This window comes from Pleurodeles waltl, chromosome 2_1, assembly GCF_031143425.1.
Source record: "Pleurodeles waltl isolate 20211129_DDA chromosome 2_1, aPleWal1.hap1.20221129, whole genome shotgun sequence".
Taxonomy (NCBI): domain Eukaryota; kingdom Metazoa; phylum Chordata; class Amphibia; order Caudata; family Salamandridae; genus Pleurodeles; species Pleurodeles waltl.
Genome location: NC_090438.1, coordinates 764,905,525 through 764,920,207, shown reverse-complemented (window position 1 = coordinate 764,920,207; position 14,683 = coordinate 764,905,525). Strand labels below are relative to the sequence as shown.

Below are 14,683 nucleotides of genomic sequence, written 5' to 3'. Positions count from 1 at the left end.
ATAAATCCAAATAATAAGAACATGTTAACCAATTGTGACATTTGAAGGTACACTTTTCGAATTTAGTGCATCTCGCAGTGGCTTGGTCTTCAGCTGAGGTTTTGTTTGTGTCTGCTATCACATCTAATATACAAACATGCCTTGGTCATAATATACGGCTCTTTAAGGTTAATCCAGTGTAACAGTTCCTCTTATGGGTGATCATGCGTACATATTTGCCATCCTTTGACTTCCACAGACTATCTGATTTCTTTCCAATGGCCCCAAATCTTGATGAGTTTTTGGGGACATACTCGTGCCATATATGACTCCTTTCTAGTAGGGGGTGGAGGGAACAAAACAAATCAAAACATTAAATAAAAAAAAAAAACGGATTCCGCTCTGCCCTTCTGGCTCCATTTGCATGCACAGGCTCCCAGCCCGCCCTGTGGCAAGTCCTAATTTTGCCCTCATTGTGCTCGTAGCACGAAAGCAGCGTTAGGATTTGCCAAAGTGCCCTGGCTTTGCGCTGCCATGCAGACTAGGAGCCTGGGCCTGCTGTCTCCAACTCGACAACCCAGTGTGGGTTGGAGAGAGCTCTGTGCGCATGTGTATTTGGCTGGCCTGAGACGGCTGGCCAAACACACATGCACACTGAGGGCAGTGCACAGCACTCCCCCCCTCAGTCCCTGTCATCCCCCATGGCCCGGCCCCTTTAAAAACAAACCAATAATAAACTTTGTTTATTATCGTTTTATTTTCAAAGGTTTGCAGCTGCTTCTGGGGGTGGGGGGGAAGGGGGATTGTGGGAGTAGGAGGGAGGGAACGCTCTGCCGCCATAGCAGAGGAGCTGGTGCTGAGTGAGACACTCATGTTATCGTACCACTTCCCCAGAGCCGCACTAAATCTCTTCTAGCCACAGTCTGGGCAGTATTGCAGAATAACAGTGTATTTAGGTATGTTTGTTCCCCCCCCCCCCATATTCCCAGGCATCCCGCTCCTGTACTGAGGTTTATATACATTCCACTAACTTTAAGGATCAACAGCCATATTCATTAACTTGCACACATCCAAGGGTGTTTCTCTGAGTATGGCTGACGCTTGTATCACATTGATTCCAAAATCGGGTAAGAACTCAGCACTCTTGTCATGGTCTAGGCCCATCTCTTTTCTCAACCTGGACCTCCAGATTATTGCTAAAGTCCTGGCTAATTGGCTAGATAACTTGCTGCAGGACCTAATCCATTCTGAATAGGTAGTTTTTATGCTCAGTTGCACAACAGCAAGAAAACTAAGCATGCCCAATAATTTATTGATATTGCTAAAATAAGGGTAGGGCTGCGGTCATCCTATCACTTGATGCTAAAGTGTTTGAAAGCGTGGACTGGGGCAAAATGTTTGGCATTCTGAGGCTCTTTGGTGGATAACTACCCTCTGTAGCAACCCTGGGCGAGAGTTAGTTGATGGCCAAACCTTGGCCCTAATACATATACACAGAGGTACTTGTCAGGGCTGCTCCTGTCCCCTACAACTCTTGAATTGTTTCCTAGAACCCTTTCCTACAGAAAATTAGAGACAATCCTGCATACATGTCATTTAATATTGCTGACATAACTTTAAACCTATAAATTGTTCTCCACTGCAGGCAACATACTCCCTACCCTCACTGAACCGCAGCGGTCACTTCAAGCTCTCATTCTTTTTCTTGAGGTGTTCCAAGCAGTAGCAGTTCTCCATATTAATATGACCAAGTCTGAGTGTTTGGTCTTAACCAGGGTGATGCGGGGAAGGCTTCTTGGCTGGGTTGCCGCAGCCTGAGACTATATTCAGATAGTTGGTTTACTATTAAATACTTGGGGATCCAGCTGATGCTCCTTCTCGTCACTTGTGCTAGAAGTAAGTTGAACTCCTCTTGTGCTAGACTAAATCTACCTTGTCTGCATGGAAAAATCAAGCGCTCTCATGGTTGGGTTGCAATGCCATGTTTAGAATGACACTGCTGCCTTGTATTCTATGTATTTTCCAGGCCATACCTCTGCTATAGAAGAAGGTGGACATCTCACACCTACCTCCGGTGTGCACGCCCTATGTATGGGGTAGGTGCCCGAGACACCACAAAAACCTGCACAATGCATCAAAGGGAAAGTGGTGGGTGGGACTGTGTGTAATCCATCTATTTCATTACTAAATGGCTTCCCGACTGCATTACATTTTTGAAGGGCTCAAGGGGAAAATAAACAGTGGTGTTTTGTGGACCAGAGTCTGTGTCAGACACCTAGGAAAGGTACTATGGGTTACTAAAAATATGAGAAGTTGGCTTCTTTATATCTCGTTCCGGTTATTAAGGTTCCTTTTAGGGTCTGGCACTTTATCACACACAGAAGAGGTCTCTCTACTTTTCCCTCTTCTCTAAAGCTGATTATAGGCAACTTGGATTTTTCACTAGGAAAGGAGACTCAAGACTTTCAGGTCTGGTAGTCTAAAGGGTGCTTTTGGATTCAGGACTTCCACTCTAGAGACACCCTGACATTTTTTTGAGGAATCAGTGATCCCCGATATTGAACACTTCCGTGATCTACAGATTTAGCCCTGCGTAGTTCAGAGCGGTGTTAAAATATATGCAATTAGAGAGCCTATACCTTCTGAAAAATTCCTCCAATACCTCACATACACTAGACACCAGTCTCTAAGATCTGCAACATTCGTGACTCTTCAACAACCATGTTAGAAATTGGGTTTCTGAATGGCAGAGGTATGCACCCTGTCCAAGCAGGAACCACATCCTAGGCAGGGTGAGTGAATTATACACCATAAATTAACCTGTGCTTACCCCCTGGTAGATTGGCACAGAGCTGTGAGGCTGAACTTAAGAAGCAGTGTGTAAAATATTTACACAACACTTCAACTAAAACAGTGAAACAGCACACAGAAATAATCCACACCAAGTTAGAAAAATAAATCTTAATTTAATTTAAAAAAAAAAGATCAAAATGTCCAAAATCCAATAAGTAGAAGTCAAGTTATTAATTCTTAAAGAATATCTGCAAATGTAGCGCTTAAAGCTTAAAAAGGTCAACAGAGGTTATCTGGTTGCTAGACTGGGGTAAACTTCAAAGATCAAGCTAACCAAGATGGAGTGCGTTGCGTCTACAGGGACCGACCTTGTCCCGATGAAACAGTACCTTTCGTGGAGGATTCCGTTGATGTCGAGGATCAGATGTGAGTAGCCAAGGAAACAATACAAAAGTGATGCATGGATTCTGCTGGATCAGCACAGGTAAACCAACTTCCAAGGACCTAGGACTGGATTGGCACCACTTGGCTGGTCACAACTCAACAGCTGGCAGAGTGCAGCAGTTGTAGCAGGGGTGAATGAAGTCTTTGATGCCTCTAAGCCTTCAGAACAGAAAGCAAGACAGAAAGCCCTTGGAGTCACTTTGGTTCTGTGGATGTAGAGTTGCAGATCCAGCCCTTTTCACTCCCAGGCAACGGAGGGCAGCAAGTCATGCACAGCAAAGCTGGAGTCCAAGTGCAAAGTTCAGAAGAGTGTCCGTCCCTTCAGCAGCACAGCAGTCCTTACTGGCAGAATGTCCTCAGGTCCAGAAGTGTACTTGTTTGGTGGTGTCCGAGGTCCAGTATTTATACCCATTTGTGCCTTTGAAGTGGGGATGACTTAAAGGAGAGGCCTTTCAAGTGCACAAAATCCTGCCCTTCCTACTCTGGCTCCAGACACATTACCAGGGGTTATACAACCCTATGTGAGGGTTCCAGATCCAGCCCATTCAGATGTTAACTCCTCCCTCCCAGGATGAACATTCAAGATGTTAATGGCCCATCAGGATGTGGATTCTCCATGAGGCACACCTCAGCTCGTTTTATATGTGGCTGTCTAGAGAGAATGCACAAGAGTCTAGCTGTAACCCACCCAGACATGTATTCAAAGGCAGAGAAGGGTTAATGTAAGAAAATGCCAACTTTTTAACAGTGTCATTTTCAGACTTGCAACTTAAAATCCAACTTTACTATACGTTGTGATTGTAAATTATGAGTCCAGAGGCACCAAACTTGACATATCGATCTGGTTCCAATTGGAAATTACACTTCTTAACTGTAATAATGCAATCCCAATGTTAACCTACAGGAGAGATAGGCCTTGCAGTAGTGAAAAACTAATTTAAGAGTTTCTCATTATCTGGGCATACAAAACTTAAAAGTACATGTCCATCTTTTTAAATACAATGCACCCTGCCCTTAGGGCTAATTAGGGCATACTTTAGGGGTAACTTATATATATTAAAAAGGAAGTTTTGGGCCTGGCAAGTGAGGTAACTTACCAGGTTGACATGGAAGAGGCAGGCCTGAGACATGTTTAAAGGGCTACTGCACAGGGTGGCACAATCAGTGCTGCAGGCTCACCAGTAGCCTTTTACAGGCCCATTTGCACAGATCGTGCACTTTACTACGGACCTATGAGAAAATTAAATATGCCAATTGTGGACAACTTAAGGTTACCATGTTTTCAGGAGAGAGCACATGCACTTTAGCACTAGTTAGCAGCTGTAAAGAGCCCAGAGTCCTAAAGCGAGCAAAAACAAATGCAGCAAAAAGGGAAGGAGGAATGTAAAGAGTTTGGGGATGACCCTGCAGAAAGGACCAGGTCCAACGAATCACATGCAAATCTCCATTCCAGGTCAGCTGGAAAAAGGATATCAACACAACACTTGATCCTAAACAATGACATGAAATATTGTACCAACAACTTTGCTCTGCATGCCTGAAGTAAAGAAATACTCTATAAAATCTTATTTTGTTGACACCTCAGTCCTGCTCATTTCCACAATATCAATCCCATTCTTGCCTGTGTTTGCTGAAGGGTCTGTGGTGAGGTGGGTTATTTCTACGCATATTATGGTCGTGTCTCTGGCTGAGTGGTTTGAGAAAAGGTGTTCACTGCCGTCTCAAAGATCTTTGGCTAGTACTTAAAGAAACTGCCTGAAATTGCTCTGCTTGACAGGCCATCAGAATATATACCCACTTCATTCTAGGGCGGGTAGGAGGATCTCTCACCTATTTTTGGAAACCAAACACACCATCTTATTTTTCTGTGGAAAAACACCACACTAACTTAAGAACTTTGGATACATAAACTCTGTAGTCTGCTGGGGCATAAGAAAATAACACATGGCCTAGTGGACAAATCTCACCTTGTCACTTGGTTACAGACCCCAGTTCTAACAAAGGACCCTAGAGGCTTAATTTGCCCACAGTCTGAGGGCCTTGGTTCCAGTCGACCACACTGTTGTATTGTGGTCTGGCATACCTATGCCCTTGGAGGGCTAATAATGTGATGATAATGTAATGGAACCTTGGGTTCTATCTGCAAATGGTCCGGCTGTGGGATGGGACTGAGGGGCATCGGAGAACTTGATTGGTTATCAGTGGATGCTTATTTTGCCTGTGTTTAGAAAATAAAAATGTTTTAAATTAAAAAATAAAGCCACATAAAAAAAGTTAAGGGAATAGACTGAAATAATTACTGAAAAAAAGAGCAGGGTGCCATTTTTAATTAAATATAAAGCAGGGTTATTAAAATACAGTTTTTTTTTTTTAAACCACCTTAGTTTACTTAAAAACGGGCACATGAGAAACTCTTGACAAAGTATTTCAGATGAAAGCAAAAGGGTTCTGAGGCAGGTGGGTTTAGGCCCCCTCGCTCCCAAGTGACTTTTCTCCCCTATCCTTTACACTAGTTCCCCAATATTTTTTACTGAATTTTTATTGCTTTACCTATAACGTGGTATACATCATAAAAAGACATGTTATGAACACATGCACATAATAATCATACCACAATCCATCTTGGTAATTACATCAATGTTTTTTCCTAATGCTTATCGGTCTTGATTCATCTTTGCAACGTATTGTTTTGTGATGCCAACTTTGAAATGTTCAAGACCTAAAATAAAATAAAAAATACATCTAACTCGTAACAAAGAACTTGCATACATAATACATTTTTTCTGTCATCCTTGTGATTACGAACTAGGACAAATCCACCTGTTTTGGGAGAGGTTAGGAGATACTGTAATGTCCAGTATCTCCAGTGTTAAAAAGCGTACTTTGAGTCTTCATTTAGATTCTTTGAGCCGCATGTCCTCTGTTTGTGGTCAGATCACACTTTCTTGCATTCTAATAAATTACTTATTTGTGTGTATTATCATCCCATCTAAACTCATAAATTGTTGCATCTCATGCTTGTACAAGTTCAGGTTTTCTCAAACCACTTTTATTTTCCTTGTGGAGGATGGGGCATTCCCAATCTGTCCACTTTAGTACTTTCCCTTGCTATTTATCAATGCATAAAGTGCATCTGTACTTTTCCATCCCGCTGCTATTTGCCTTTTCGCTAACACCAATGGTAGCCCTCTAATACTTTTATTTGGGCTGAGGTTAGGCATCTAAAAGGCATGGTTCAGCTGTACAATCAATTTTCCTACCCATAGCATTACTGACTAAGCTTGTAATTTCTCCCCAGTAGATTTTCATATTTGAGCAGGCCCATGTTGTGTGAAAGAAATTTGTGTCTAGCTCGTTAATTCAGTGGCAACTTGTTGTGCATTACATTATGTATTAATTAGTTTAGGCACAATAGAAGTCCTGTGTACCTAGTTGAGACATTGAGCCTTGCTTTCCTGGATAACTGAGGTGCCTTAACCAATATATGCTCCTGTTCAGTGCCCTCAAGAGGCCTACAGATTTCCTTTTCCGCTTGTCTCTCAATTTACCCATTGTTGTAATAAAACTTAATATAGCTGTTATTGCTTTAGTTTTTGCATTATATAATTCTGTTTAGTTACAGCTGTCTGTGTGGATGGTACCAAATGTATTGCTTTCAGAATTTTCTGTAAGATGATGCTTACTGCTCCATGCTAAAGGAAGTGTCCTCTTGGAATCTTATAGTACTTCTCTGGGTCATGGAATTTTACAAGTGTGCCTCCCTCAAACACATCTCCATCTAAATTATTCGTTTAACTCCCCTATCATCTACTTTGGCACCAAAGGGCTTCCAATTTTGTTATGAAGAAGCCTGATGCTAAGGGGACTTATGTTTGTGTCTTCTGCAGACAACTATTCTAGCTATATGTGAAAGCAACCAGTGCCCTTTGTTGATTCTCTGACCCCTGCTTCTTTCTTAATAGAAAGTATATTAGGTCTAGTAGGGCTTGTGTGTCCCTTCTATTCCCGTTTCTTTTGTTGCACCATCTCATTGCCCACTGTAGATGTGCAGTGATGTATTATAGTTCGAAATTTGACTTTTCCAATCTCTCTTCTATGACAAGTAATTTCATTTTTGGGAGTTCTATTCTTCATTTGGGGGCTCTTATTAATTCTGTCAGCATTTTATCAAACTCCCTGAAAATTTCCTTGAAGATGTTTACCGTGAGTGATACAAAATCACAAAGTAAAGGCAGCAGGATCAGAATTTTAGAAATGGCGATCTATCTTCTCGGCTACTAAAAAAGGCAATGTTTACCCAAAATTAACCCTAGTTCTCAGCACTGTCATTCTGTGACTCATTAACGGCTAGTAAATCCGACTCATGCCTCCCAGTTCAATCTTGGTGCCAATTCTAACAAGGCATATGCTTCCATGCCCAGCTGTCCTGGAAATATGCTAGATTTACTCTAGTTAAATCTTTAAGATCAGAACTACTTTCTGCCTGTTAAGTCAACTGACATGTAGGGCAGGAAATAAGGGACTCCACTTCTACCTGTACGATGCCCTGCCTGTGCTTCAGGGTCTACATTTCTTTTCCACAGTTCCTTGCCAAGTGTTCTTTGGCTGAAACTTTCATTTGCCTTCTGGAGTCCAGTGAAGAGCTGTTCTTGTGATGGAGTCTTGTTATCTTCTGATGATATGTCGTGCCCATCTCCATCTTTTTCTCACAACAATGGTGTCCATGCTCTCTTGTTTGCATCTGGTGAGCAGCTTCTCATTGGAGAAGGTTCACGGTCAGAAAATGCACAAGATTGTTCTTAGGTTACTGGTGTGGAAGACTGACAGTTTGGTAATGCTGCTTTTCATCATGCACCAGCATTCTGACTCATACAAGAGAGAATGGGCAACGCAGCACTGGTGAAGCTTCAGTTTAGTATTGTTGCTGTTCTGAGATGACCTCCACAAATTATTCAGCATCTTGAAGGCATCCCTGGCCTAGTTCAGTCTGCTCTTGATGTCACTGCCTGCCCCTCCATCATGTTTTATAGTACTGCCTAGGTAGGTGAACTCGTCAATCATGGCTAGCTCCTTGCCTTCCACCTTAATTGGTTAAGGATTTGGAATGTTTAGTTATATGAAGACAAGCCACCTCGCAAAAGTTGCCATGCATCATTTATTTTGCAGTTTTATATAGCATGAACCTGGCAGTTTAACCACATCTCCCTACTTGTGTGAATTGTACTTATATGCCGTTTAGGTACAGAATTAGGTTGTTCCCGTTTAATTAGAGAAAATGGGTTTTGAGTGGGTGCCCACACATACTCCTGCAAAATCCCTGCTTTGTCCTTGATCTCTCCAGGCAGAGTTTTAGTACTTTTTGTGTGACGGTCCCTTGACCCCCCCACCACACACACACAGTTTTAGTACTGTTTTTATTAGAAGATATGTGGGAACTCAGAGTTGTAGGAAGTTTATTGCACCTGCAGGTTCCAGCACTTTCTGTCACAGAAATGTGAGGAAAAAGTGTATTTTCATCTAAAATGTCAGATTTGCAAGAGCTTCTGGTTAGAATTATCTAGTGAAAGCCACAAGTTGCATCCTTGTACTCCCCTGGTTCTCTAGTTTTCGAAAGTGTTCAGGTTTGCTAGGTTTCCCTAGTTTCTGGTTTGGCTAGGGCCCAAACTCCTCAGCTACCCACATTCCAAAAGTAGCTGCTTTTTTAAGTTAGATGGCTGCACCATGTTGATATCAATCACTTTTTTTTTTTTTTTTTTTTTTTTTAAGTTTTCAAAAACAAAATCCTGAAGCAGGATTTTGTTCTCAAAAATAAAAAATAAATGCCCCCCTTTCCATGGGAGTTATCTCCCATTACGAGGGCTGCATTAGACAGCTTTCTCTGCCCCTTATCGCCAGAGTTTTCCTGGCAGTAATGGGCATTGGAAACTGATCTATATGTCCACCCATCTAAATCAGGTGAGCAGACATGGAAGTCAGCCGCTGATGGTCCTGTATGCCTGCAGGGCAGCGGAGGGGTATAACCATGCCAGAGACATAGTATCCACCACGGTTAAATCAATAGTTCATCTGCATATAAATTGGGTGTGCAGACCATTATCTTGGCGGTGAGGATACTCTGCTCCCGTTGCAACCGAGTATTCCTACTGCCACAGATAGAAATCTGGCATTAAGTTTTTTAAGTTATTTCACCGCTTACAGTAGTTGGTTTTTGGCACCTCTAGAGATGCTAGCTTCGAAGAACAAACACTAACCAGTGTCTGAATATTGAAACCAAGACTACTGAAGGTGAGCCGTAAAACTGCATCAAGGCACCAACTGCTTTATGGTCCCTTCACATGCCATTCACGCACGATACACAAGAATTTCATGCCAACAGCCACAGGCCCAATCGAAAACATCAGTGCACTCACATCAATATACTGCCACCTTTGAGAGGCCCATCACACTAATATGCCACAGGACGGTATCTCCAATTATCTCACCTAGTCCTCATCCAACTCGTAAATAAACACACCTCAACAAACCTCTGTAAAGACGTGTCCAGACATGACGACGGCTGGTGCCTCAACAACCTTCACAAATGGAAAAGAAAGTGTGACTACATTTTTACTACCTACCAAGTACTGTCCTCCTTCAAAATTCTGAGAATTACTGAACGCATGTCTAGTGACCCTTTACTAATTGCTCCCATGACAGCCACATGCGGCTAGGGAGACATGTCTTTAATGGGTCTTTAGTGCACTCACAGTGCTAAATCCAACTCCTTCCAGTTTGTGGATGCAAGTTACAGGGTGTCCGAGACTGCCTTTTAAAGCCCACATTCCCAGAACCGAATGAGGTCTACCTTGGAAATTAAGGTAAACATGCTGGGGAAAAATGGCCCAAGTTCCCTAAACAGCACGTCCTTAACTACAAAGAAAAAATTATTTTTTGACACGCAAGGTTGAGGCTGTTTTAGTTAATCTGAAAGCAATGATCCATTCTACAGGAACTGACAGATGCATCCATCGTACACTTCTATAGGAGGAAGTGCAATTGCCAGGTATGTGATAGTCACCATGGATCTCACTGCTCTCGACAGCAGGAAAAAAATTTGCACGAGTTCTTCTGAAACATCGGATAGCTAACCTGAAGCAGGGAGTACTTCCAAGAATATAGTGCAGTTTCCACAAGTAACGTGAAACTACTGACATGATTTTTGCTGCCTGTCAACTACTGGAGAAGTGTCAAGAGCTGAATTGTGAACCCACACAACTTTTGTGGATCTCGCGAAAGCCTTTGACTGTCAGTCAACATGGACTGTAGATGATCATGGTGAAATTTGGCTGTTCTGACAGATTTATACTAATGGTACAGCAACTTCATGATGTTATGATGGCTTTGTGTCCTAGATAATAGTGAAACATCTAGGACCTTCTCAGCCACCAACTGCGCCAATCAAGCATGTGTTCTAGTACCCATGCAGTTCAACAAAATAGTCTCTGACACTCTGACCAATGTCTTCCAGAACTGCACTAAAGGTTCAGGCCTGAAATACAGAACTGACTGGAAACTCTTTGAGGCGATAGTGTGCCGTCACCAAGGTGGAGGAACCTATGGTGCAAAACTTTCAATTTTCTGATGATTACGCTGTGAATGCTAGTACAGAGCCAGAAATGCAAACCAGTATTGGCAAGTTTTCATCTGCATGCAGCAACTTTGGTCTTGCCATCAACATAAAGAAGAATGTGGACCACTTTGCATACCTGTGCAGTACCCTTTCCCGAGTAGTGTCAGTCGAGGCTGAAGTATGCTGAGGAATTACCAAAGCCAGCTCTGCTTTTGGCAGATTGTGCTCCAAGGTTTTTGAACTTCAAGGGAGTAGTGTCCTGTGAGTTACGAATGACTGAACACTTTTGGCTCCTGAGGGACTCCGTTGAAATATGACATAAGTGTTAGAGCATGGTGAAGTGAATGCAGGTTTAGAATACTGAGCTTGCAGTTTCACGCAGACGAATAAAGATGTGTAATACACAACTCTGGATTTGGCATAGTCATTGGTGGGTACTCAGGCTGGTGAATATGCTACAACTGGAGACAAGATAGGTGGTAAGTAACCCGAAGATCGACACACGCCCACAAGGCCAAGCGACAACACCAGTTGAGACAATTCGACACCAAACGGAGTTGATAGTCCTCTAAATCTTCGTCGAAATGTATCTCTTCAGTATCAATTGGATGTGAAGAAGGTTGTGCAATGTCGATGTTTACCTTGGAAAAATGCGCACATTTTGGACTCGCTGCTTGTGAAGAAAAATACTAGTCAAAGAAAAGATTAAATGAAAAAGCACCAAAGTCATTCAAACATTGTCTAAAGGTTACACTGAAGGTAAATGGTTATTCAGTACCTTTCATTATTAACAGTGGTGTGTTGATAAACATTCAACCGAAGGAGAAATATAATGAACTATCTGCATTGCCACAACTGACCCCATTGAAAACTAAAGTGTATACATGGGCTGCATCGACACTATTGAAAAGTCAAGGTTCATTTAAAGCAACAATGAAACACAAGAAAACTAAAGTGCAAGCGCCCATTAATGCTCTTCACTGTTTTAGCTCAGCTTCTGATATGGGACTGATCGCAGTAGATTACAACATGAATGCTTATCCTGAAATAGTATGTCAGTTCCCTTTGTTGTTTCATGGCTTATGAAAGCTCAAGACTATGAAAGTTCAATTGTATATTAATGAGGACATCTTTCCTGTTGCTCAAACACAAACTAATTGCATTTCATCAGCAAGAAGCTGTTGAAAAGGAACTCAAATCATTACTTTAACATGATATAATTGAGCGTTCTACTGTTCAACCGCCATGTTTCTCCCATAATGGTAGTAACCAAAAAGCACAGTGAAGGAGCTGTGTGCATGTGTGTGGATATGCCTCAAACAAACAAGGCAATTGAAAGAGAATGACATCCAGGGCAGCACACTGCTGACATAAGCCAATTAAGTGGTGAAAAGGTTTTCTCTCACCTTTATTTTAATAAAGGATATCAGTTGGAACTCAGAGAGAATTGCATGTACAGTACAATCTTTTCTACACATATTGGTCTATTTCGATATAAAAGACTATGTTTTGGTGTGTCATCAGCTGCAGAGCTTTTTCAAGATGTAATTTGACATATACAGCCTGTCACAAATGCTTTCAACTAAAGTGAAAACATATTAGTTTTTGGAGCTACACAGAAGGAGCTCAAAGCTCTCAAGCAAGTGTCATTTACTTGTTGATACAGGTTTAACTTTTAACGCTGAGAAGTGTGAAGTCCATAAGACAAAGCTAAAGTTCTTTGGCCATATCTTTTCTGATGAGGGTAAGTTACCAAATCCAGCTGAAGTGCAAGTGTTGTCAACTGCCAATCCCCCACAAGATGTTTCCATGTTACATGAAATCCTTGGCACGGTCGGTTACCGTTCAAGATACTTACAAGATTTTGCCACTGTGAGTGCTTCATTGAGAGAATTGACAGAAAAGAATGCTTCATTTCATTGGTCCCATGAATGCGATCAAAGCTTTAAGCGAATCAAACAAGCTATTGAGAATGCTACTGATATGGCATATTTTGATCCAAAGCTTCATGCGTGTTAAGTGCAATCCTTGTACAGGACACAGGACATTTAAATGCTCGTAGACATTATGGCATATGCAAGCAAAGTTATATCCCAAACTGAACGTGCTTATTCACAACCTGAGAAAGAAGGTTTGGTAGCGGTGTGGGCTTGTGAACATTTCCATGTGCTCTTATACAGAAAGCCCTTTAAGCTTTTGTCAGTTAATCAAGCATTGTCGACAATCTTTGACAATACAGAGGCCAAGATACCTCCTTGCATTGAACTTTGGGGTCTGCGATTACAAGAATACAACTACACAATCGCGCACCATCCAGGGAAAGATAAAAACCCTGCTGTCTACTTCGCCAGAGTGCCTATTTAGTATCGTAGTACTCCTTCCAAGACCGCTGAAGCTTACACATGTTTCATAATAAACTTAAACACCAGCTACCCTTTCATTGGAACAAATTGTCACTGTCGCGAATCAAAATAGTGACATGTTAAAATTGAAAGACCTTATCACACATCAGTTTTGGAACCAGCACACTTGACTTCTTGTCAGTGACTGTGAATACCAGAAGTTAAAAAATGTCAAAGATGAACTGTCTATGACTTGAGAATTTTTCTGAGGGATCTGAGGATAAAGTCTGTGACAACAGATAACAGAAGTGACCCGTGAAGGACATCCTGAAATCGTTGCCTCAAAATGAGCTGGCCGAGACAGTCTGGTTTCCTCAAATTGATTAAAAAGTTGAAAGCGAGTTGATGGCCTGTCATCTGTCCAACTGCCTGTCATTGAAAACCACTCAACAGACCTTAAGCATGTCAGTGTTGCCAAAGCATGTTTGGGAAAGAATTGCTGTAGACTTTTACGGTCCTCTTTTCCAAGGACATCACCTGATGGTGATTGTTGATGAATACTCTTGTTTTCCATTGATAGAAGATCTCTCATCTTTCACTCAAGAGTCATCGAAAGAGTAGATGGGGTTTTCCTGCGATGTTAAAATCTGACAACAGTGGAGAATTCAGAAATGTTCTCAGTTATCTTAATGTGAACCATCAGAAAAGCACACCTTTTAGGCTACAGGCCAATGGCCTTGTCGAATGTTTCATGATTACGCTGAAGAAAGATGTTGAGCGTGCTGCGTTAGAAAAACTCAACATTAAAACTTTCTTGAACTCTACCCTGCAAACTTACCGTCTGACCCCTCACTCGACCACATGTGAAAGCTCTGCAACTTTGATGTTCGGGACGGCCAAAAAGAACAAGCTACCTCAGTGGACTAACAAAAGATCAAGTACTGAGGAAGAAACCCGTACCAAACACTTGGATCGTAAAAGGAAAACGAAGGCCTGTGCAGAGCAGCGACGACATGCAAAAGACATTGTTTGACTAGACAAGATCGAGTGCTTGACTGTCAGTCGAGAAAAAGTACGTCTGATGCTCCATGTTATATTAGCAAAGGAGATAATATGACTTTCCAACCTCTTGGGAAGTCCATTATGTGAGATTCCTTGCATTTCTGACATGTAGTTCACTGCTCGTCAGATACTCATGACCATTGAAAAACCCCTGACTGTTGTTGCTCCTGCATCACCAATGCAGATCGTGGACACTTCAATTGCCAGTTTCCCAATCAGGAAGAGTAATCAGAGAGCCATGAAGGCTCATTGAAGAACTATTATTGTATATATATATATTTGTAAAAATTGAATTTTTTTTTATTTTTTATTTAACAGGAGGAAATGTAGAGTCCTGTGAATTATGAATGACAGCATCCTGATGGATTCTGTAGAACTGTGATGTAAGTGTTAAAGGTTTAGAAAGTTGAGTTTGCTGTTACACGCACACTGAGAAATACATGTAATATACAGT

At 41.7% G+C, this 14,683-nt stretch overlaps 1 protein-coding gene across 1 annotated transcript in view; it reads left to right on the top strand.

Annotated features, from left to right (window-relative positions):
- GMDS (GDP-mannose 4,6-dehydratase) overlaps positions 1-14,683 on the top strand; it is a 1,419,543-nt gene that overhangs the window by 320,926 nt on the left and 1,083,934 nt on the right. The gene's annotated exons all lie outside the window — the stretch shown is intronic.